General features: G+C 36.4%; 1 protein-coding gene and 1 pseudogene across 2 annotated transcripts in view; both read left to right on the top strand.

Annotated features, from left to right (window-relative positions):
* The window catches only part of FAM155A (family with sequence similarity 155 member A), a 607,234-nt gene that overhangs the window by 126,620 nt on the left and 458,448 nt on the right, over positions 1-22,166 (top strand). The window lies entirely within an intron of this gene.
* Positions 9,326-12,284, top strand: LOC118497395 (annotated as a pseudogene).

The raw sequence follows: 22,166 nt of genomic DNA, 5'->3' as shown, positions 1-22,166 counted from the left end.
ATATCCTGTTTTAGGATGATACACCTTTGCTTTTTTTAAAAAGTAGTAGATCTAATGTGTATCACTGTCTATGTAATTTTCCTTTGTAAAGACACATCTAGGTAAACTATAATGTTCAATGTAAGCTTTTGAAATCTTCTGTATGACCAAAATTCTAACCCTGCCTGAATTTCTAATATCAGAAATTCACTAGAAAATAAAATAAGATTTCAGCCATTCTGAATAAACAGAAGTTTTCAAAGTTGTTATGGTATGAATTTACTCTCCTGAATATGGTGATACAGGAGTATCTGCAATAAAACATAGGTATGTTCTGGGAGGTGAATGAGATAGCGAAGTGGTCTGCATCCTGCTTCTTCAGCTTCTGCAACACACCTTGGGTCACTTAAGCTGATAGAGACTAGGTATCGATTTAACATTTAAAATGTGGCATAGGACATAAATGACCAATGGATCAATATTTTGGGCATTTTTACTCTAATAGAATAAACTATTAACCCACAGAAATGCCCAATATTTCTAGAGAATTTGAGTGAAGGTGCTTCAGATCCAGGAGTGCCTCTTATTCTCCAGGGTGCTACCTTACTTCATGAATTTCCACATTATTCCATTAAATTAACACTTTGTATTTTCAAGCAAAGGTGTCTTCACTCCTTGCCTTTATCTGAACTTTAAAAATAACTTGCGGAAAACCAAGTTGCTACTGAATGTGGGTAAGCTATACACAAATGTGCTTACATAAAACTTGTGGCCAAAGTGCACTGGCTGATGTGGCTTAGTGGATTGAGTGCCAATCTATGAATCAAGGAGTCATGGGTTTGATTCCCTGTCAGGGCACATTCCTGGGTTGCAGATCAGGTCTCCAGTAGGGGGCACACAAGAAGCAACCATGTATTGATGCTTCACTCCCTCTCTCCTTCCCTTCCCCTCTCTCTAAAACTAACTAAATAAATCTTAAGAAAGAAAACTTATGGCAGAAGGAAGAAAGATGAAAGAAGAGTTGGTGGTTAGGACATGTTGCATATATTATTCATGAGTTTACATGTTTTCTGTACTAGATTTATAGTACTTTGCGTATCTGTATATGATAACAATGAAAGTCAGCAAAGATGAGGGAAAGCTACAGCTCTCACTCTTGAGAAAAGTAGGTTATAATGAATAAATACCAGGAGGCAAAGCTTCTCCTCCTCTAGTTCTATAGAATACTTAGGAGGAGCTGGTTACACTTTCATTGAAAACATGTCCTAGATATGTGGGTGAAGAATCACACAGCAATCTGCTGAGGAAATGAGGGAGAGTAGACATATTCTGAAGTAGTTGGAGCACCACCCTTGCTCTCACACACAAAAGAAGGAAGCAGGAACACCACTCTAGACCAAATTCAACATGACTCCTTGAGAGGCTGGCCCAGATGCTAGGTGGTTTGACTTTTAGGCAGTTAATATGTTTTCAAGTGCCCACAGTGGTCAAAGCACTGCCAGAGAATGACAAACTCACCATGTGTACTGCATACAATACAGAAATTTCTTCAAAGAGAGTTGAAATCAGTACAAACCATCTATGTGTATATATACATCTGTATATAATATATGTATATGCCATGTTTATACTATTGGATTGTACAAGGTCAGAGAAAAGTAGGTTTACAGTTGTTCATATGGGTGATAATTCAATAATTAATAAATAATAACACAAGAATAAACTGTGGCATACTCACAGCTATAAACCTACTTTTGCCCCACTGTGTATATGTATTCGTATTTATAGTATATATAGTACACATGGTACAGTGTGCAAGATCAAATGAAAACAATCCAGAAAAGATTCATTAAGAAGGATGAATGAAATTGTTTCACAGGGAGCTAAGAGAGAGTCCAGAATGACTGTAAATAAGGGAACTAATATATGAGAAGTTAACCTGTGACGAATAGGCCAGTTTAGGTAGCAGTAAATTCCTATTTCCTCATTCCTTCACTTATTTTTCCTTACTGTACATATTTCTACAGTACCAAATAGTCCTTTGGAAAATTATAGAGGGCAAAGGAAGCAGGAGCCAAAGATTTTAAGGAATTTTTAAATTTGCTACAGTATAAATTAATATGTGGATCCTCCAGTGCACTTTTCTTAACTATTGCCCCAAAGTATAATGTTATTGAGAATGCACATATGATACAAAGGTTAATGTTGACAGTGAGTCATGCTATTCCTATTGTATTAATTTAGAAATAAAATTCCCTTATAGTGCACAGGAATATAATTCAAATCATCTCCTGTGAAGATACAGGACGACTTCCACACATTTGTGCAATAATTGCTTCCACTATTTGTTTTCTGGAAAGCTAGTCAGCATACTAACTTCCTAAAAAAAGTCAGGAAAATAGTGTCATATAATTCACTAATAATATTCATTTTTGTAATTTATACTGTAGAAACAGCTCTCATCCTCTCCTAAAATTTTTGGCATGCATTTCCTGCTCTTGGATGAGTAGCCATTAGCATACAGGTTGTGTTGATGCTAAACATGCCATCAGTGGCCTGAGGCTAAAAACCCAGAGGTAATTCACAGTGCTTGTATGTTACGTTGTCCCTAATTGTTCACAGACTCTGAAACTATACATTTCAGTTCATGTTAGCCTACAGAGAGGAATGTTGATTGGTTTCTACAGTAATACTAGCACCCACTTTAGACTACCTTACACAGTTACTGACTTATAATAAAAGGTACATAAATGGTGGCAAGTCATTCCAAGATTCTTACCTGATTTTATTCAGTATTATCAGTAGTCCAGAAGATTAAAGAAATATGACATTTTTATTGAAGAACACATTACAAATGATTCCCATTTGGCATTTTAAAAATTGTTTCTGAGGTATCAGATTAATCCAAGGTAATACTGAATGTTTTCTTAAAGAAAGTAAGTTTTAGTTTGGAACACTAGGAATTATTAGAGACTCGTTTTCAACTCTGGCTAATGAATTAATTCAAAGAACACAAAAAATGCTGGTAAAACACTAAATTAAAGTCCCAGTTGAATTTATGTTATGGCTAAAGTTGAAACAGAGCAAAACAAAAAAAAAAGCACATAACTCAGCAGCTAATGTCAGTCACAACAAAAATGAAAACCAACTGGAGAATCAGAGTCGTCTTTAATTTTCATATGGAGGCCATGGCTTGGTCATTATATAGGAGAATGTCAGTTGAGCCTGAAACCCCTTGTGATGTGTAAAATGTGTGAAAAACATTCATATATCAGTCAATTTTTCAGTAGCTTATTTGTGCCTGCTTCAGTGAAAAGAAATTACTTAAAGAAAAAATAGTAACGAGAAGAAGATTCTTGATAGTAAGTCTGTCTGTAGAAGCTTACTTTATGAATGTCCTTTCTCATTTTTCTTGGAATAGGCTGATATTTGATCTTTCCTGTAGCAATTTTAGTAGCAGACTTAGAAAACAGTAAACAGATACTATAAACAGATACTGTAAAGATTATATTATTGATAATTAGCAGGAATGGCTTTTGTTATATTAACCAAAAGTTTTATAGGTCTAGGGAATTTAATGTACTTTGACTACATTGCATGAAGTAGAGAGTCAATAAATATTTGTGGTATATTGAGTCAGTTCTTCTAGGTGAATGCCCCAAAGTCCACCTGCTATACCTGGCCAAATGGAGTTGCACAGTTCCAGCAGTTTGATTCATTTTAAACTCGTTTGTAAAATCAAAAACGCATTAATACCTAACATCTTAAGATCATTAATATGCATTACATTTCTTCATTTATTTTTTCTGAGTAGCAATGTAATGTATACACAGATAGCATTTGCTATGGATGAGGCAGAAAAATAAATTTAAGGTAGGTCAAATAATGGCTTAGGTCAGAGATTGGCAGACTTTTCTGTAAAGGGCAGGATAGCAAATTATTTTAGGCTTTAGGTTTTGCAGTCACTGTACAATTTCTCTCACATATTCTTTGTGTTATTTTTCTAACAGCCATTTAAAAATGTGAAAATTTGTTAGATCACTGCAATACAAAACAGATGCATTTGTACACATATATTGGGCAGTAGTTTGCTAACTCAGTAAAATCCATTGTGTATTTGGTGGCTCAGAGAGTAAATGCCCTTTTTGAACGTTCTGAAAACCCTCAGCCTGTGGAATTCTCATGAGAAGTGCCACAAGCCCCAGCATGTTTTTCAGGGCAAATATCTATGACAACCTGTAGAATGTCAAACAGAGATAGAGAAAGAATGCATCCAACCATTTTACTCTTTTCAGATCAAATTTTTACAAGTGTATTTTAATTTTCTTCTTTATGTATATTGTCACTATTTTTTTCATGGCAAGCTGTGCCTCTGTACTTCCCTTTAGCAAAACACACTGGTCTCATGTTTGTGCCTCAAAACATGCCATTTCTTTTGCTATCATGAGCAGTCTGTTGTGTGTGAGTGTTTCTTTATGTCAGTTTTCTGCTCTGTCAAGCTGAAATTTGCGGAATGTACAGTTTATGCCATAAGGCAGCCAGGAATCTCAAACTTGCAAAAATAAAAATGAATTTATAAAAGCATAAAATGCCAACAAGATAATAACAGCTCAGATAATAACATCTCTTAGAAAGGAAAATCAAGGCAGAACTCTTTGGAAAATGGGGGTACAAAATATTTTTGGGTGTCTCCTAAAAAGAAGTACATGAAACAAACCTCACATTTTCCTCTTTAATTTTCTGTGTTTATTTTGTAAGCAATAGTATGTTTTGGCAAATTAATTTGCAACCATCTGTTTTTCTATGAAAAAGGAATTCTTTATTTTTCAACTTCAATTATTCAATTTAACATTTAGCTTTGAATACATCTTTATCAATATAAAATTCAAATGGACAAATAAGAAATGTTGATAAATACAACAATATATAAGACCATTTTGATTCTTCATATAGTTTTTTCTTAGTAAAGTTAGATAAACAGTGAAAGTTGTGACTAGAAAACATGTAATAAAGTTAAAATATTTTTAAATAAGCGAATGAAGTTATGATCCAGATAACAAATATCTGGGAGTTAGTTTGTTGAGGGAAACTAAAGGAAAATCACAAATCAGTGATTCATGTTTCAGTGATTTCACAGAATCAGTGATTTCACAGAAGTTTCTTTAAAGTCAACCCATATCTGGGTTGGACAGCTGGAATTGTTTTATAAATAATTCAGTAAATCAGCCACTAAACTAATCCCATGTATTGCTTAATTGCTTCAGGTGAAATTTTTCTCACAAAGTTACACAATTGATATTCTTTTCAGTTTCACTTTGCTTACTTGCAACCTTCTTAACTATATTAGGCCAAAATTTTTCTTCCTTCTTCACAAGTCTACTCTGTTTGCATGTGAGCCTCAAGGGACCATTTTTAACAAAATTTCGTTGGGTTTTACTGATTATGAAATTTGAATGTATTTATCCTCCCTGCATTTTGTGGGTACTGTAAATTTAAAACATGAATTTTATGGTAGATAGTAAAAACCCCAACTTTTAGACAATCTGCAACAAATTATCAAGAAACATTTTTATATAATATGTGTTTTATATCATAAATATCAAAATAGTATGTTTACATATAATATAATATATAAAGTACATTTTAATGTGTATAAACTGTAGCCATATATTATATAATTATATATAATATATTATACAATATACATAATTATATAGTATATAATATGTAATATATATTACATACATAATAATATAGAAATATTATATAATATATAACATCAGATATTATAATAGATAATAATTTGTATATAATGTAACATCATATATATTATATAATAAGTATATATTATATAATATACAAATTATTTTTAACATATACATATGTAATACATGTTTATAGTAATTTCAATTATTTATTTAAATAAGTGCTGTAAGTACTAATTATTTAATTTAAATTATAAAAATATGCACTGAACTCCAGTAGTCTAGTGAACCTCTGCGGGCTTCAGAATTTAAGTGTAAAACTTAACTTGCATATCATCCCTAAATTTGTAAGGTCCCCTAGATTTCCTGAAGAAAATACTATAAAGTAGACATTATATATCTTTGGTGCCATTCTGTTCTTGCTCGGCCACTGCCTCATCCACATCTTTTTGACCACTAATTGTGTGTTATTTTCCAAGCGTTCATTGAAATATGTTAACACTGGTGTAGGACTCTTGACAGCCACAGAAATTAAACACATAGTAGCAAAACTATCATTTCTGGACAGACAGACCTGCCCCTTTCTCTAACGAGTCACTGTTTGATGTGGCTATTGACTCCACCTCATGTACATGCCCTTATAGTGAGAGATAAGACACATCAAAGGCAGTGTATGTCAGTCTTACTTGTATTAAACAGACTTCAGTAAATCGATAATTTAATAATTCTCAAGCAACAAGAAACTTTTTAATATGAGTTGATTTTATGGAAAAGTGGTTAATTTGATACAAACACAAGTTAGATATGATTTTGTCCATAATTTTAGTTTTAAAAAATATAAAACCTTATGCATGCCATTCTGTTTTCTATAATTTAAGCACACCAAATCAAGGCTTGTTTAATAAAAGTAAAATAAGACCAAGCCATCCCCCCATTCCCCAAATTCACACAGAATGCTTACAGCATGTAACTATGGGAATTAACATAACAATTAACAGGTTGCATTGATTGCAGCTTGATTAGGTACATAATGGTCCAGCCTGCATTATAAAAGAGATTTTGCTCTGCTATGAATGTGTAACATCAAACTTGTAGATGAAGTTTTCAATCAATTGTTTCTTTCTGTAATGACCAAGACATGCTTTATATCAAAGATACATTGACATTACACAATCTATAATGAAGTTTGGGGATGTGGGCGTAAGTATGGTGAGAAGAAACATATAGTGTAACTTTATCTTCATTGCATATATCTTTTATATTTAATGGACTTTATCAATCAATTGAAACACTCTGATTAATTGACAGTGCTTTGGTTTTGTATTTAATGAGTCAGTGGTGTGGAGCTAAGAAATATTTTGAGCCCTAAGATGAGATATCAGATGAATAATGCAGGCCAGATATTCTATTGCTTTAGGTAGTATACCACTAGATATTTCACTTTGTCTTTGAAATCATATTTTGTAAGCCTATGGATGCTGAACCTGAGTAGTGCTAGCTCTAACCTAAATATGGGAAGTAATTCTGTAATTTTCAAGTGTTCATGGGGTTACCCAATTAGGAGTGAAGGGGGGAAATGGAGACAACTGTACTTGAGCAACAATACAAGGAATTAGAAATATCCATGACAAAAATCTGGGGAGAGAACACATTGAAAGACACAATTGAAATAAGAAATATTGTCCTGAATGGCAAAATTTTTTTTCGTTTTAAAGATTTTATTTATTTATTATTAGAGAGGGAAGGGAGGGAGAGAGAGAGAGAGAGAAACATCAATGTGCAGTTGCTGGGGGTTATGGCCTGCAACCCAGGCATGTACCCTGGCTGGGAATCGAACCTGTGACACTGGTTTGCAGCCCGTGCTCAATCCACTGAGCTATGCCAGCCAGGGCTCTGAATGGCAAAATTTTAATTCTAAAACATGATACTTACTACCTTTTAATATATATATATATATATATATATATATATATATATATATATATTCTGTGCTATTACAGTTGTCCCATTTTTCCACCTTACTCCCCTCTGCCCTACACCTGCCCTCTCACCCACATTCCCCACCTCCTTAGTTCATATCCATGGGTCATACATATAAGCACTTTGGCTTCTATATTTCTTATACTATTCTTAACCTCCCCCTATTTTGTACCTACTATTTATGCTTTTTATTCCCTGTATCTTTCCCCCCATACTCCCCCTCCCCCTCCCCGCTGATAGCCCTCCATATGATCTCCATTTCTGTGATTCTAATCCTGTTCTAGTTGTTTGCTTAGTTTGTTATTGTTTTTGATTTTCTGGGTTTGGTTTTTGATAGTTGTGAGTTTGTTGTCATTTTACTGTTCATAGTTTTTGATCTTCTTTTCCTTAGATAAGTCCCTTTAACATTTCATATAATAAGGGTCTGGTGATGATGAAGTCCTTTAACTTGACCTTATCTGGGAAAGCACTTTATCTGCCCTTCCATTCTAAATGATAGCTTTGTTGGATAGAGTAATCATTGGATGTAGACCCTTGCATTTCATGAATTCAAATACTTATTTTCAGCCCCTTCTTTCCTGTATGGTTTCTTTTGAGAAATCAGCTGATAGTCTTATGGGAACTCCTTTGTAGATAATTCTCTCCTTTCCTCTTGCTGCTTTTAAGATTCTCTCCTTATCTTTAATCTTGGCTAATGTAATTATGATGTGCCTTTGTATGTGATTTCTTGAGTTCAGTTTCTTTGGGACTCTCTGAGCATCCTGGACTTCCTGAAAGTCTATTTCCTTTTCCAGTTTGGGGAAGTTCTCCATTATTTGTTCAAATACATTTTCAATGTCTTGCTCTTCCTCTTCTCCTTCTGGCTCCCCTATGATTCACATGTTGGAATGTTTCAAGTTGTCCCATAGGTTCCTAAGTCTCTTCTCATATTTTTGAGTTCTTGTTTCTTCATTGTGTTCTGGTTAAATGTTTCTTTCTTCTGGTCCAAACCATTGCTTTGAGTCCTGGTTTCCTTCCCATCACTGTTGGTTCTCTGAACATTTTCCTTTATTTCACTTTTCATAGCCTTCACTCTTTCCTCTATTTTGCAACCATACTCAACCAATTCTGTAAGCATCCTGGTTACCAGTGTTTTGAACTCTGCATCTAATAGGTTGGCTATCTCTTCATTGCTTAATGTTATTTTTTCTGGAGTTTTGATCTGTTCTTTCTTTGGGTCTTTTTTGTCTTTGCATGCCTGTTACTTCATAAGAGGTGGAACCTTAGGTATTCCACCAGGTCAGAGCAACTCAGGTTGCTGTGTTGTGGCACTCTCTGGAGAGCTGGACTCTTGGCTGGCTACCCACAAGCAAACTGTGCCCTTCTGGTGCTGATTTCTGGGTGGGTGGTTTTGTATATTTTCTAGGATCTTGTGGGTCTCTCCAACAAACTCTCCTGTGAACCGGAGAGTTTCTCCTGCCATCTCAACCCCCACTGGATTTTTTAGTCAGAGGTTTTGAGGCTTTATTTCCTGGGGCTGGAACCTTGGGTTGCACGGTCTGTCTCACTCCCCAGTTGTTCCTCCAGTTTATCTTAATGCAGATATGGGACTGCCAGGTTTGCCAGCCACCACCTCACCTGATCCTCGATCCACTGTCTTCCCCACCCCAGTCCTCCAGCCACTAGCTTGTGATGAGTCCTCTCCACCCTAGCTGCACATCTCTGCCCCTTGTACCAGTCAGGATGAATGTTTCTACTTTAACTCCTTTGTTGTCAGACTTCCATACAGTTCGATTTTCTAGCAATTCTGTTTTTTTTGTTGTTGTTTTAAATTTGTTGTTACCCTTCTTTTGTTTTTGTGAGGAGGCACAGTATATCTACCTATGCCTCCATCTTGGCTGGATTACTACTTTTTGATTAATTAATCAATTAGCTATTTTTGATATGTGCAAAGCTGTCAGAAAGAGACAGATGAATTTCATGACAAGATACAATAAAATTATTAAAGATGGATACTTGAATTTAGGAATGCTCTTCACAGGTGAGATATCAAGCTTGGTAGCTAACAGGCTTTTTCTTTTTTGTAAGTAACAAGAGTTGAAATAATTTGCAGAATTCAAAATGCAGCAGACACCACACTGAATGAATAGCAATATGAATATCTTTTGGATGTGATTTTCTTCTATGCTTCCATTAGGGGATATTTCACTTTCAGTTTACATCTAATCTGTAATATTGACTTGCATATGTAATCCCTAGAGAAAATTCTAGACTTTTCAATTTTTCACATAAAAATTGTGCTTATTGTTCATTTATTCAGTAACTCAAGCAAATTCATTTCCTGCCTCATATGTTTACATGTTTGGTCCATTTTGTATTGTGCAATTAAGGCCTGGTATGCTCAAAAGTCGACAAACTCAGAATAATTTATGTTATCATAATATCCTCATGTAACTCTTTATTATCATCATAAAATTTGTATGTGTTAATGTGTGTATACACAGACACAAATGCACACATTCATAGTTCAATGAGGACAGAGACTGTGTCTTCTACCCCTTACATAGTAGGCATTCAATAATGTTTGCTGAATGAATGAAATCATGTGATATTTAAAGCATGTTTTAAACCCAGTGTAATGGATTACTAGACTTAACTTGGGAGCTAAACAGAAAGATAAAGAACAGAAACTAATTAAGAGGTAATACCAGTATCAAAGATACAGCATACAATGAACAAGTAGTTGACTGTGCTTACAGGTGATAAAGAATATGATATTGGGAAGCTTCAACCTGAGTCCCAGCTTCTCACCTTCCTCCCTGAACAACATCAGCTTCAGCATGTGCTCCAGCTTCTCCACATGCCACTGGACCCTGGATTTTGTGCAGTAGCCCAGCTACCAGGTCCAGCCAGCCAGCCATGTGGCCAGCATGTATGCAGGCACCTCACAGGGGGCTCGGGCTCCCAGATTTCAGTGTTTTAATCCACCAACATGCAGGGCACCTTGGGATCTGGGGGCCTGGTTGCAGGGGTGGCTGGGGATCTAGTGGGTGTAGTGGGTATCCAGAGACAGAAGGAAACTATGCAATGCCTGAATGACCACCTGACCTCTTATCTGGAGAGGGTGAGAAGCCTGAAGCCTGATAATCAGAGACTGGAGAGCAAAATCCAGGAATACTTAGAGAAGAAGGTATCCCAGGTCAGAGACTGGGCACATTATTTCAAGACCATCAAGGACCTGAGGGCTCAGATCTTTGCAAATTCTGTGGACAATGCCAGCATCATTCTTTAGATTGACAATGCCCATCTTGCTGCTGATGACTTCAGAGTCAAGTGTGAGATGGAGCTTGCCATGCTCCAGTCCATGGAGAATGATATCAGTGGGCTCCGAAATATCATTGATGACACCAATATCATTTGTCTGCAGCTGGAGACAGGGATTGAGGCTCTCAAAGAGGAGCTGCTCTTCATGAAGAACCACAAGGAGGAAGTAAATCGTCTACAAAACTAGATTGTCAATTCTGGGTTGACCATGGAGTTGGATGCCCTCAAATCTCAGGACCTCAGCAAAATCATGGCAGACATCTGGGCCCAGTATGATGAGCTGACTTGGAAGAACTGGAAGGAGCTGGACAAGTACTGCTCCCATCAGATCGAAGAGAGCACCACAGTGGTCACCTCACAGATCATTGAGATAGGTTCTGCCGAGACGGCATTCATGAAGATGAAACATAAGGTCCAGCACAGCAGTCTCCAGCTCCAGTCATTGGAGACTGACCTGGACTCAATGAGGAATCTGAAGACCAATTTGGAGAACAGCCTGAGGGAGGTGGAGACATGCTATTCCATGCAGATAGAACAACTCAATGGGATCCTGCTTCACCTGCAGTCAGAGGTGGCCCAGACCCGGGCAGAGAGGTAGTGCCAGGCCCAGGAGTATGAGGCCCTGCTGAACATCAAGGTCAGCTGGAGGCTGAGATTGCTACCCACTGCAACCTACTGGAAGAAGGGGAGGACTTCAATCTTGTTGATGCCCTGGACAAGAGCCACTCCTTACAAACCATCCAAAAGACATGACCCACAGGACTGTGGATGACAAAGTGGTGTCTGAGGTCAAAGACACCAGTTTTGAGGCATTAAAGGCAGCAGAAGTGGGGCATCCCATGGTAGGGCCAAAAGCCAGTAAAAAGTTCATTGAAAGATTAAACAAAAAAGAATATGATACTGGAATAATTGGTAGGAGTTTTATTTTTCAAGACATCATTTGAGATGTTTTGAAAGGGTTTTAAAGTTCTCATACTGTCCTTTGAAAGACCAGGAAGAAAGAGTACTCTTCACAATTCAAAATTGGGTTTTTTTGGAGTTTTGAGTTGATTGTATCTTTTATCCTGCCACCTGGATGTCATTTGTTTTGATTTATACATGATCCAAGGCTTCACAGCAGGTCATTGGATATTAATTTCATAGAGCAGGGAGGATGGTGTTGTGCCGGTACTCCTTCATAGCTGCCAATAAAACACCTTGCACATAGGAGATATATAAGATCTATTGTTTTGTGTTTTCATCTTTCAGAATTTCTCAGTCACATTTATTCCATTTTTGAGGTCATACCTAAGAAAAATAATATTTATTTTAAAGATTATTAAAAATGAAATGTTTGAACTAGTACACAAGAATATGAATTTTCAGGGCTTGGGGGATACACTATCTACCAATAGGAATTGCAAGGCAAAAGATGTATGAAAATTCAGGTACCAAAAAAGCAGCCAGGCTTTTGGGTTGAAACACTCATAGAGGAGTAACCCAGGAATCACATGCCTCATTTCATCATTATTACCTTCCTGGATACTGGACAAATTGGCTCAATTTTATGAATGAATGAAATAATTAATTAAGGTTATTGAAAGAATTCCAGCATTGAGTGTGACTTCTAACTAGAAGGCCTGTAAGTTTTTTTTTTAAATGTTGAAAATCTGTGACAAATAAATGCATAGAAAATTCTAACTCAAATGATTATTGTAATAGACGCATGTATGGTTTGCTTCAGATGTGTGCTCAGAGCAACCATGTGGTTTTCCTAAAGATGAAAGTACATGCTGAAATACATCCCAAGTTGTATTAATCTGATCTGACTGGGCTGCTGCTTTAAATGCGATATTTGAAATTGTTGCAGCAATCTTGGAAATGGCATTTTATTACTTCCATTTTGCAGATTAAAATAAGGGTTAGAGAGCTTTAGTGACTTTCTCAGAGGATATGGCTAGATATACCCAGGTTTCCTGGATGCAAAGCCTTTCTTTCACACTCTGCTGCTAGAACCACAGGCAGACATTTTAAGAAGGGAAATATCAGTGTTGTAAAGGGAACTGCAGGAAGGCACCACAGGAACTCACTCCTGAGTGGAAGGGCGCTACTTCTGCCCTTTTGGCTCTGGAATACTGAAGTCAGGCCTGTAGGCAAGAAAGGATGTGGCTGAGCTTACTCCTAAATTCCTGTTATACGAACCATCAAATCACCCAGTTTCAGAGCCTGTTTTTTTGTTTCCCTCAGTCTGGGTTCTCTGAATACAGAAAGGATATAACAAGACCATTTAATGAATTCTTGAATGTTCTCTCTCCCTCCCTCCTTTTTTTCTCCCTCTCTCCCTCCTCTCTTTCTTTCTTTAATGGCTCTCTCTGTTTAGGTTATGGTGTACATGTAATTCCACCAGAATGCTTTATTTCTTAACTTGCCGAATGTTTAATTTTGACTTTATAATGACTCAAAGGCTGAAATAAAAAGCATGATGACTTGTGTAATTTATCATTAGCCAGAGTGTGTGGATAAACAGAGCATGACAAAAGCTTTTTGCATGCATATGTTGTTTGAGAAAGTTTTAAAATATTCATGAAATGATGGTAGAAATGTATATGAGAGATCTACAGTCTCCAGGAATGCCTCTCTCGCTGAGGTTCCCCTCTCTCACAGGAGAGACTGAGGAGGATATTATATATTCTGTTTGCCTCTACTCTAGGCAGTAAGATTAGTATAATGAGAAGGAAAAACGCAGATTGAGGCTATCCCTAGAGTCCATCACTCCCCTGGAGTTAAGTGTTGGGATTCTACTGCAGAAGCAGTCATTGGACATTGTGGGTAGGAGCTCAGAAATGGATGGAAGAGTGAGCCTCCTGCAGTTTCCTGAAGCATGGGCCATGTAGGGAGGGACCAGGCCACAGTTTCCCCCATATGTATTCAGAGAGAGAAAGGTGAATTTGCACCCCACTGGAAAGAGCAGTGTTCTGCATATTTTTTCAGGAACACATAGAAACTGAAATATTAAGCCTGTTCTATTCAAAATGCCATGTCACATTGAAAATTGTAAAGTCTGTAGGCCTGCCTGCACCGTTTACTACTCTAGACGTGCAGCAGTTTGTTTTCACTGCACTGCCAACCCTGTCTGCATCTCTGGGCTGACCCATGGAGACTGTGTTTTCCTTTAGTTGTGGGTGCTGGTGGAAGATGGTGAGGGGCCAGCTCACTTGTCGAGAGGAAGGACACAAGGAGAAGTGTCAGCAAAGCCACTTTCATTGTTTAATGTATACCCTAAATAGCTACATCATTTTTACCTGTAAACTTTATTTCATACAATTTGGTGAATGATATCTGGAACATTTACAATTCTTCCCTTGGTACCTATGCCAGAAATGAAAGTTATGATTATTGTGTTATATATTCTTTTCATATTATGTATATAATGAAATACCCATGTGGGCATGGTCATTTATTTGGATACAAATCAATTTAGAAAATAGCATCTCCTGTTATCTTAGAGTTTCGTTCAGATTTCCTTGTACACAAATGGAGCTGGGTTAGTCTCCCTCTATGGGAAAAAAAGCATATATGCAACCTTTGCTGTAAACAGATGTGTTTCAACCTGTGTTTACCCAGAAGGTGGCAGAAATCACTACCCTTTGCCCAGCATGATTTTGCTCTAAGGTGATCAGTCATTAAAAGGACATGGATAAGAACTGCTGTGCAGGCAGATGGGCAATACTTGAAAAAATAAAAAACTTTCTGGTTCCCCAGCCAAATTTCTTTCACCATTTGATTTGGCTAATTTGCTGTTGCAATCTTTTAGGTAGTCAAATTAAGAACTTAAAATTTTAATTCAACAGGCGTTACTGGACACTTAATACTCATAGTTATATTTGGAGCTGTGATTGTTACAAAAGTGAGCAGGGCACATGATTATCTTCAAGGAGGTTGAATAATGCAGATAAATTGTGTGCAGCCCTGATGAGTGGCAAGGTCATGGGGTGGAGGGCACCAGAGTGCTATGGGATAAAACTCATGTTTAGCTGGAAGTGAACAGGAAGGGCTTCATGGAGTTGGTAGCAAATGAGAGAAGCCACAAAGTTGGAGTGAGTTGGGGATGGGGCATAGTCAGTGGGAAGGACATTCCAAAGAGATATGACCAAGGGTGTGGGTAAATCAGTGGGGAACGGAGAACAGCATTGGGCCTCTTTATTCAGGCAAATCAGGATTGCAGCCATATTTGCAATGAATTCGGGTCAAACAGGTTCCAGAACGTGCTCCAAAAGAGCCATTTGATCATCTGGGCTAGAGATGATAAAGGGCTAAGTAGGGCAGAAGCACATGAGTAAACGGTGGGAAAAGGAAGAAAAAGAATAAAATGTCACTGTGGCCTTTCAAATTTGGATCCCAAGAAAACATTCCATTACCAGCAATTAAAGGTTCATTCAGAAGAGGGGAAATTAGGTAGATGTGAGAGAAGATGAGAAACTAGATTTCAATTATGTTAGTTTGCATTTATTTGCTGGAATAGCTAGTACAGATGTGTTGTAGGCAGGTGGAAGTGTGAATTTGGAGCTGAGAAAATGATCAGGATAGGATTAATGGAATTTTGGAAATATTTTTAAAAAGCAGTGAATAGTCCAAATGGTAAGCATGATCATATCACTGAAAAAGAAGGAGTTGGAGAGGAAGGAATGGAGAATATTTACTTTTATGGGGGATGGAAAAAAAGAGAATTTAGGCATGATTACAAGGAAATTATGGATGCAGTGGGCAGATAGGACAAAGCTGTGTTAAAACAGCTGAGGGAATATTTCACAGAGATTAAAGGGCTCAACAGGATTAAATGTGTGAAAATTCAAGAAATTACCATAATTTGAAAACTAAGAGGTTATTGATAACATCTATAGTCACCAAATTTCAAGTAGTTACAGAGAATAAGTATGAGGAAATAAAAATAACAGCTCTCAAAATGTTTTTAATGTAGAACAAAAGGAAAATTGGTAATCTGAAAAGTGATCATGCTAGTACTATTTACTGAGTATATACTAGGGGTTGGCATCATATGCAATATCTCATTTAATTCAAATACAAACAATCGAGGGTTGGGAGGGTGGGCTGGATTGGGAGTAAAAGGGAGAAAACTGTACTTGAACAATGATTAAAATAAAATTTAAAAAACAAAAAAACAAATACAAACAATCATGATTGCATATTTGGGGTAGAAAGGAGATGAAAGCATGTAGGGTGTCACTTCACCCTCCCTTTGTTTCAGCAATTGGAAAGGTGATAAAAACAGAAGATAAAGTATTTTCTTTTTGAGAATCAGTCCTTATCCATCTCGTTTGTCCTCACCAAGCTTTGGCATTTCTTGGTTATAACTCCAGTGCTTTGGGCACTGGACAACATCCCCCAGCTACTTTAATGAGCATATTGTGCTCCCTCCTGATTTCATACTTCACAGGTTTCCTAGCTTTTCTTCTCCTTCCCTTTAAGGGTCTTCTAGCTCAGTTCTTAAACTTCAGTGTGCATCATAGTCTCCCAGAGTTTGTTAAACAAGCACTTGTTGACTTCCAGCTCAGAATTTCTGATTCAGTAGGTTTATGGTGAGACCTGAGATTTTCATTTCTTGTAAGTTCCAACTTGATACTTATATGCCTAGTAAACATGCCGTGCAGGGGGATTTTATAAATTCAGAATATATTGGACTGATTCTGGAGAGAATTATTGATTTAAATACCTATACAGTTTTAAGAGGGATTCTGTTGATGTTTATTCCTAGTAGATACAAATAGAATTAACGAGTAGAGGGTACAGGAAAATCTTGCTGATACACATAGGAGAACTGAGCTCAACCAAAAGGGTGTACTGACATGCTATATGTGGGCAATATGAATGAGCTTTGACGACACCTGCTGAGTGTGCTTTAGTAGTTTCCAGCACAGATAAGCATTTGGCACAGATGATCTTTAAGCTACCCCTAACTCTGAGAATCAGTGATTTTGATTTTCCCAAGTTCACTATGTTTATTCAGAGTAAACCTGGACCCTCTTCCATTTCCAAAACCCAACTTCCCATTAAAACAAGCAATCAAAATTTATGTAAAAATGAGTGTCTCTTTACAACTGTATTCTTCAATCCACCACTGTCAGCAAGAGTTAATATCTGAACTCTATTCCCACCAAACTTAACATTCACCATACTTTCTGTTGAGGCATGTGGCCTATGTAAGATCTTATCAGCCATTTAAAAAATGCATCTGAAAACAAATTTGTCTTCAAATACAGTTACCTCTCCTGTGGCCAGCTTAGCTCCATTAAAAACATTTTGAGAGCTTAGCTGGCCACTGCATGTCCACTTTAGGGAAGGAGATATTTCCAGTGTAATGTCCTATAGAGACTTCAATATGTGTCTCTGACTGTACAGGAAGTGAAGAGAAAGCAGATTGTCCAAATAACTTGTTTGTAACTTAAGTGCAGAGTTTTTCTTGCTTATCAAACCTTGACCCTGGATGTACTGAAAATAAGATTGGGAGAAAAAAGTAATCAAGCTGTTCTCTCTCCTGTACTCAGCATTGAACATTGATAAAGCTTTTGCAGTGAGGATGAAGGGGAAAAATATGGTGCAGTGCAATATAACATGCTGTGACTCTTTTCCCTTGGGTGAATTTTACACCTGGCTGAAATCAGGGAACACTGTTCTGGAGTGATTGAAAGTTTTATTTTCCAAATGCAAAGACTCCGATGGATGAATTTTGAACCTTTCAGCACTCTCTTATCCTTGGTAATAACTCTGACTAAGAAGTGTAAATGTACCTGATGCCTTTGAGAACACCTGAATGGACTTGATAGAAACATTGATAGGGTGAACTTGGATATTAAGGTTGCCTTGAAGGCTGACATAAATGGGTTTCAATTACTGCCTGAGAGATGGACGCCCTAATTTTTATAGGTATCATCAGTCTTTTAGCTTCCCAAAGTTAACTGTGTTCCATGCATTGAACTTGGCAAACTTTGATAAAATAAAGTCAGAGAAAAAAAATAAAACAATGTGCCATATTCTTTACATATCCATTTACTTTTCTTTGGAGTGATTCTTATAATTATATGAAAAAATTGTGTTCCCTTTCAGGAAGCCCTGTATCTCAATCTTTTGAGCTTTTGTTTCCATTTAAAAATATCAAAATCACTCACTGCTAATTCAGCAAACCTGGGCCACAATGGTGAATAGAAGACATAGAGACCTGCATGGCAGAAATGCATGCTATAGAGTGGTGCTTTGCAACTCTCTCTGCTGAAGAACTTACTTTTTTCCCTTGCATCATAACCCATGGTAGTCTCCTATATGCGACCGTACAAAGGTCATACCACATACAACTCCCCATTGAGTCTCAAAACAAATGTCTCAAAATTAGTTGGTACCCTGTTAAATAATGTGACTCTTCAAATCATTGTTATAAAAATGTTTTAAGACCCTCTCAATTTATATACTTACCTTGCTATGGACTGTGACTAATTGTTTATTGCCATGCTTAGAGTAGCACTGCTTTTTATAGAAGAAGCTGGCTCATTTTTGAGACATTTCATGATATGAAACTCTTCAGGCACAAAAACCGTAGGTCTAGAATGTTGCCATGGACACCATTCCTGGGTTCTTGGAATTTAAAATAGGATTCCTACTTAGAATTTAAAGTAGGATATTATTATTGATACAGATATATCTGTATCATATTCATAGGAGGTAAAATCAGAATATCAAAGAAGAAAATGAATGTACAAGAGATAGATGTTCTGTTCAGATTAAGAAGCTGTCCATACTGTGAAAAAAAATAATTGAGGGCAATTTCTGGGTGCCAGCTTCCATCACTGGAAGAAGCTAGGAGAAGGAGCTAGCCTGGAGGGTCCTAAAGGAAGCTTGGGAACTTGTTGATTCTAAGTTTTTCATGTTTGTTCTAATCATCATATCTGATGATCAATGGTGGCCATGAAATGGACTCTTTGCATTACAATTTGTAATTTCTGAATTAAAAGCTGCAAGAGGCTTTAGTGATAGTCTATTCCTTATATGAAGTCAACTTAAATCCATACAGTTGAAGTAATTTATGCCAGGCACCATTGGTAGTAAATGCTTGAGTAGGGCTCTTGTCTTGGGCTATGGACTTCAAATATGAGATGTTTTCCTATATCCTATTCTATCTCTCTCCATCTTGGTTTTTCATTCTCTTCACTTAATTATTAAAAAATAAAACACTTCTCTCCTTCAGTTTATACAGCATACTGACAATTATGCAATTATTGTTTTCTTTAAATTCAATGATCCTGTTTCTTATTATGTAGGGACTAAACTTGTACATTAAGAAGGATTCAAGTATTGAGTCATGTGTCATATGACCTTTTCTTTTAAAACGCTGATAAAGAAAAATTGCTGATAATATAGAACACACATACTGGTCAGTTTAAACTTTCCATTTTGCCATGCACTTGCTTCTATACTATGTTGTTCACTAGGTATTCAGGGACTAAGCTGGCTAACTGAAGTAAGGTTATGTTAGTGCACTGACTGGAATGCCAGCTTATACAACCCATTTAAATCTAGTGCTGTGATTTCAGATGATGTATTTAATTTCTTCAACCCTCTGTTGCCTTGTCTATAGGATGTAGATAATAACAGTTTCTACTGTATAATTCCATTGTGATTATTACATGTGTACATTTATTAATGCACTTGGCACATACCTAACATGTAGCACACAAGCAGTAAACATCACCCATGCCATCATAAGTTTATACCATTATATTCAATAGAAAAATATCAATCCATACAAAAGAATAGAGAGGGAAATATCATATAATGAATTAAGAAAGGAACAACGGCTAGTTATATCGTTGTGCTCTGAGAGAGTAAAACCCATTTATTTTCATTCATTTCCCTTAAAGGACAATCAATATTTCACATGCTCTGCTTTCTGAATAAACAGGGAAATTAGAAGAATATAATTAAATTTAAAAATACAGTTTAAGAGTACCATTCGTGACAACATTAGATGCTGCCTTTCAGTGGCTGTCCCTTATGTGATCACAGTCTGATCAGCAGATTTGGGTCAGGAAGGCCTTGTTGCATCTGCAGGGACACTGTAGCTTTTAATGTTCTGCTCAGGAGCAGAAGTCAAGGGCTTGCTCCTCAGTGCTAGAATAACATACTGGATGAGGTCCATCTCCAGATGGAAATGAAACCTGGGTAGACCTCAAAACTCAGTGCTGTTTGGTTTATGGGTTAGCAAGTCAGCTTCCTTCTTTGATAGCATACAAGAGAAAGTCTTTTGAATTTGAGGAATCAAACCACTGCAGCTGCTATGAGGCAACAATTTGAAAAGCTTTTGTAGTCTGTGTGCTGAAAGACAGCTCTGTACCTTTTCATACAAGCCTTTCATAGTGCGTGACATTTTCAGTGCTTTCATTTTTTTTTATCCTTCTAGGACATGCCACAGTAAAATTACAAGTATAGCAGTCCACCATCTGGCAAGGTTTTTTCTCTCTGAAATGAAGTTGAGGCTGAGGAAAATGCTTTGTACTTTATATTTTTGCTCTTCTACATCTGTATCACTCTGTGTTATCTATTCTACTTGTTAATGAATCTTAAAAAAGAAGCTCAAAATTAATTTCTATGCTTCAAGACCTTAGGTCATCATCCTAGATCTCAGGTTAATTCAGGATCTCTGAACTTAGTGTGTGTTTATGGCTCATATCCAACACATTTTTTAGTCTGTGTATTGCTTCAACCTCTGTTTTATTACTGTTATTGCCATCTGTTTGTTGGTTTAGGGTTCATTCCTTCTGTTTTTTTAATCCTTTTTGGGAATGTCACTGCTAATATCTCTTCTGAGAGAGAGCAGTAAAAGAAAGAATAGTGGGTATTGAAAAGTCTCCAAATGCAAATGTAAATATCTGAGTTTAATGGAGTCACCCATTTGGACATTTTTTCTTTTAGGTCCTTATTATCAAATTGAGGCACAATTTGTAACATGTGTGTATTGTAGGATTAAAAGATAAAGTATGTATGGATTAAGATAATTTAATTAATGTAAAAGGTTTTTTTTGACATGGAAGGGATTGATATAATTAGGGTCTCATTTGTGTATTCTGGCTGGGGACTTTTACATGACATTTGGTATTCCATATACAAATTTGTTTCTCTTGCTGTGAAAACAATCTAAAATTATTTCATGTCAGTACATTTTTATTTCAAGCAGCAGACTTAAAGTATTGTTTTATTAGAAAAATTCATCAAGCACATTTTCTATTAAAAACAAGATCAAGAGTTATAGCAAAAATACACTCTTCTAGCCCATCTTTCTCTTTATTTCTATAGGAAGTAGAAATAAAGCTTAGAAGTATTCTCGAGAATTCTATTTGAAATTCTTGCTGAATGTCCAGGGATTTATTGTATACTAATAAGATATTTCTTTTTTTTTTTTTTTACAAAAGCTATCATATAAATCTTCATGGAACAAAGATATCTCCATGATGAAAAGGAAAGTTTTGGTAACTTATTTATGGACATTTTCCTGGGTAGTTATACAACTGACTGTTTTTTTCTTCATGAATACATATACTTCATGTTAGGTTAAAGGGAACACTATAAAAGAAGAATTGTAAGTTTGGTATAGTGTGACAATATAATACATAATTCAATTCCATATACATTCTGGATTATAGACTGAGAGAATGGCACTCTTTTGGTTCATGCAGGTAGCACAGTGCTGTGAAAGAGACAGCCTCTTCTCTCAGGTTGCTTTTAATGTATTATAAAAATGAAGCAAATAGATAACATATATCTGTGGGTGGTAAGTTACTGAGCATTTCAAAAGAAGAAGAAATCACATTATTTGGAGGGATAAAAACTATAGAATAAATAAGTGTTATTTGAGGTGGTCTTTTATAAAGTAATTACTAACACATAGACTTAATTATTCCCAAGCAAATAAGACTCATGGAGATATAACAACTAAGACAAGTTTTTATATACACTACTATTCCATATAAGATAGATGGCAGAGGGACGTATCCATGCTGATTTTTGTAGGACCACATGGAAGTCATATAGCTTTAATTTATATGAAAAGAATAAATGTGGGTTGTCTGCAAAACATTTTGGGATAACTGATATCCTACCAATCTTACCATTGAATGCCTATGTCTGTCCAGTTTGACCAAATTACTGAATCCCAAT

Source organism: Phyllostomus discolor, chromosome 11, assembly GCF_004126475.2.
Source record: "Phyllostomus discolor isolate MPI-MPIP mPhyDis1 chromosome 11, mPhyDis1.pri.v3, whole genome shotgun sequence".
In the NCBI taxonomy this organism is placed as follows: Eukaryota; Metazoa; Chordata; class Mammalia; order Chiroptera; family Phyllostomidae; genus Phyllostomus; species Phyllostomus discolor.
The sequence above is the reverse complement of the archived record's forward strand: the minus strand, read 5'-3'. Positions and strand labels throughout refer to the sequence as shown.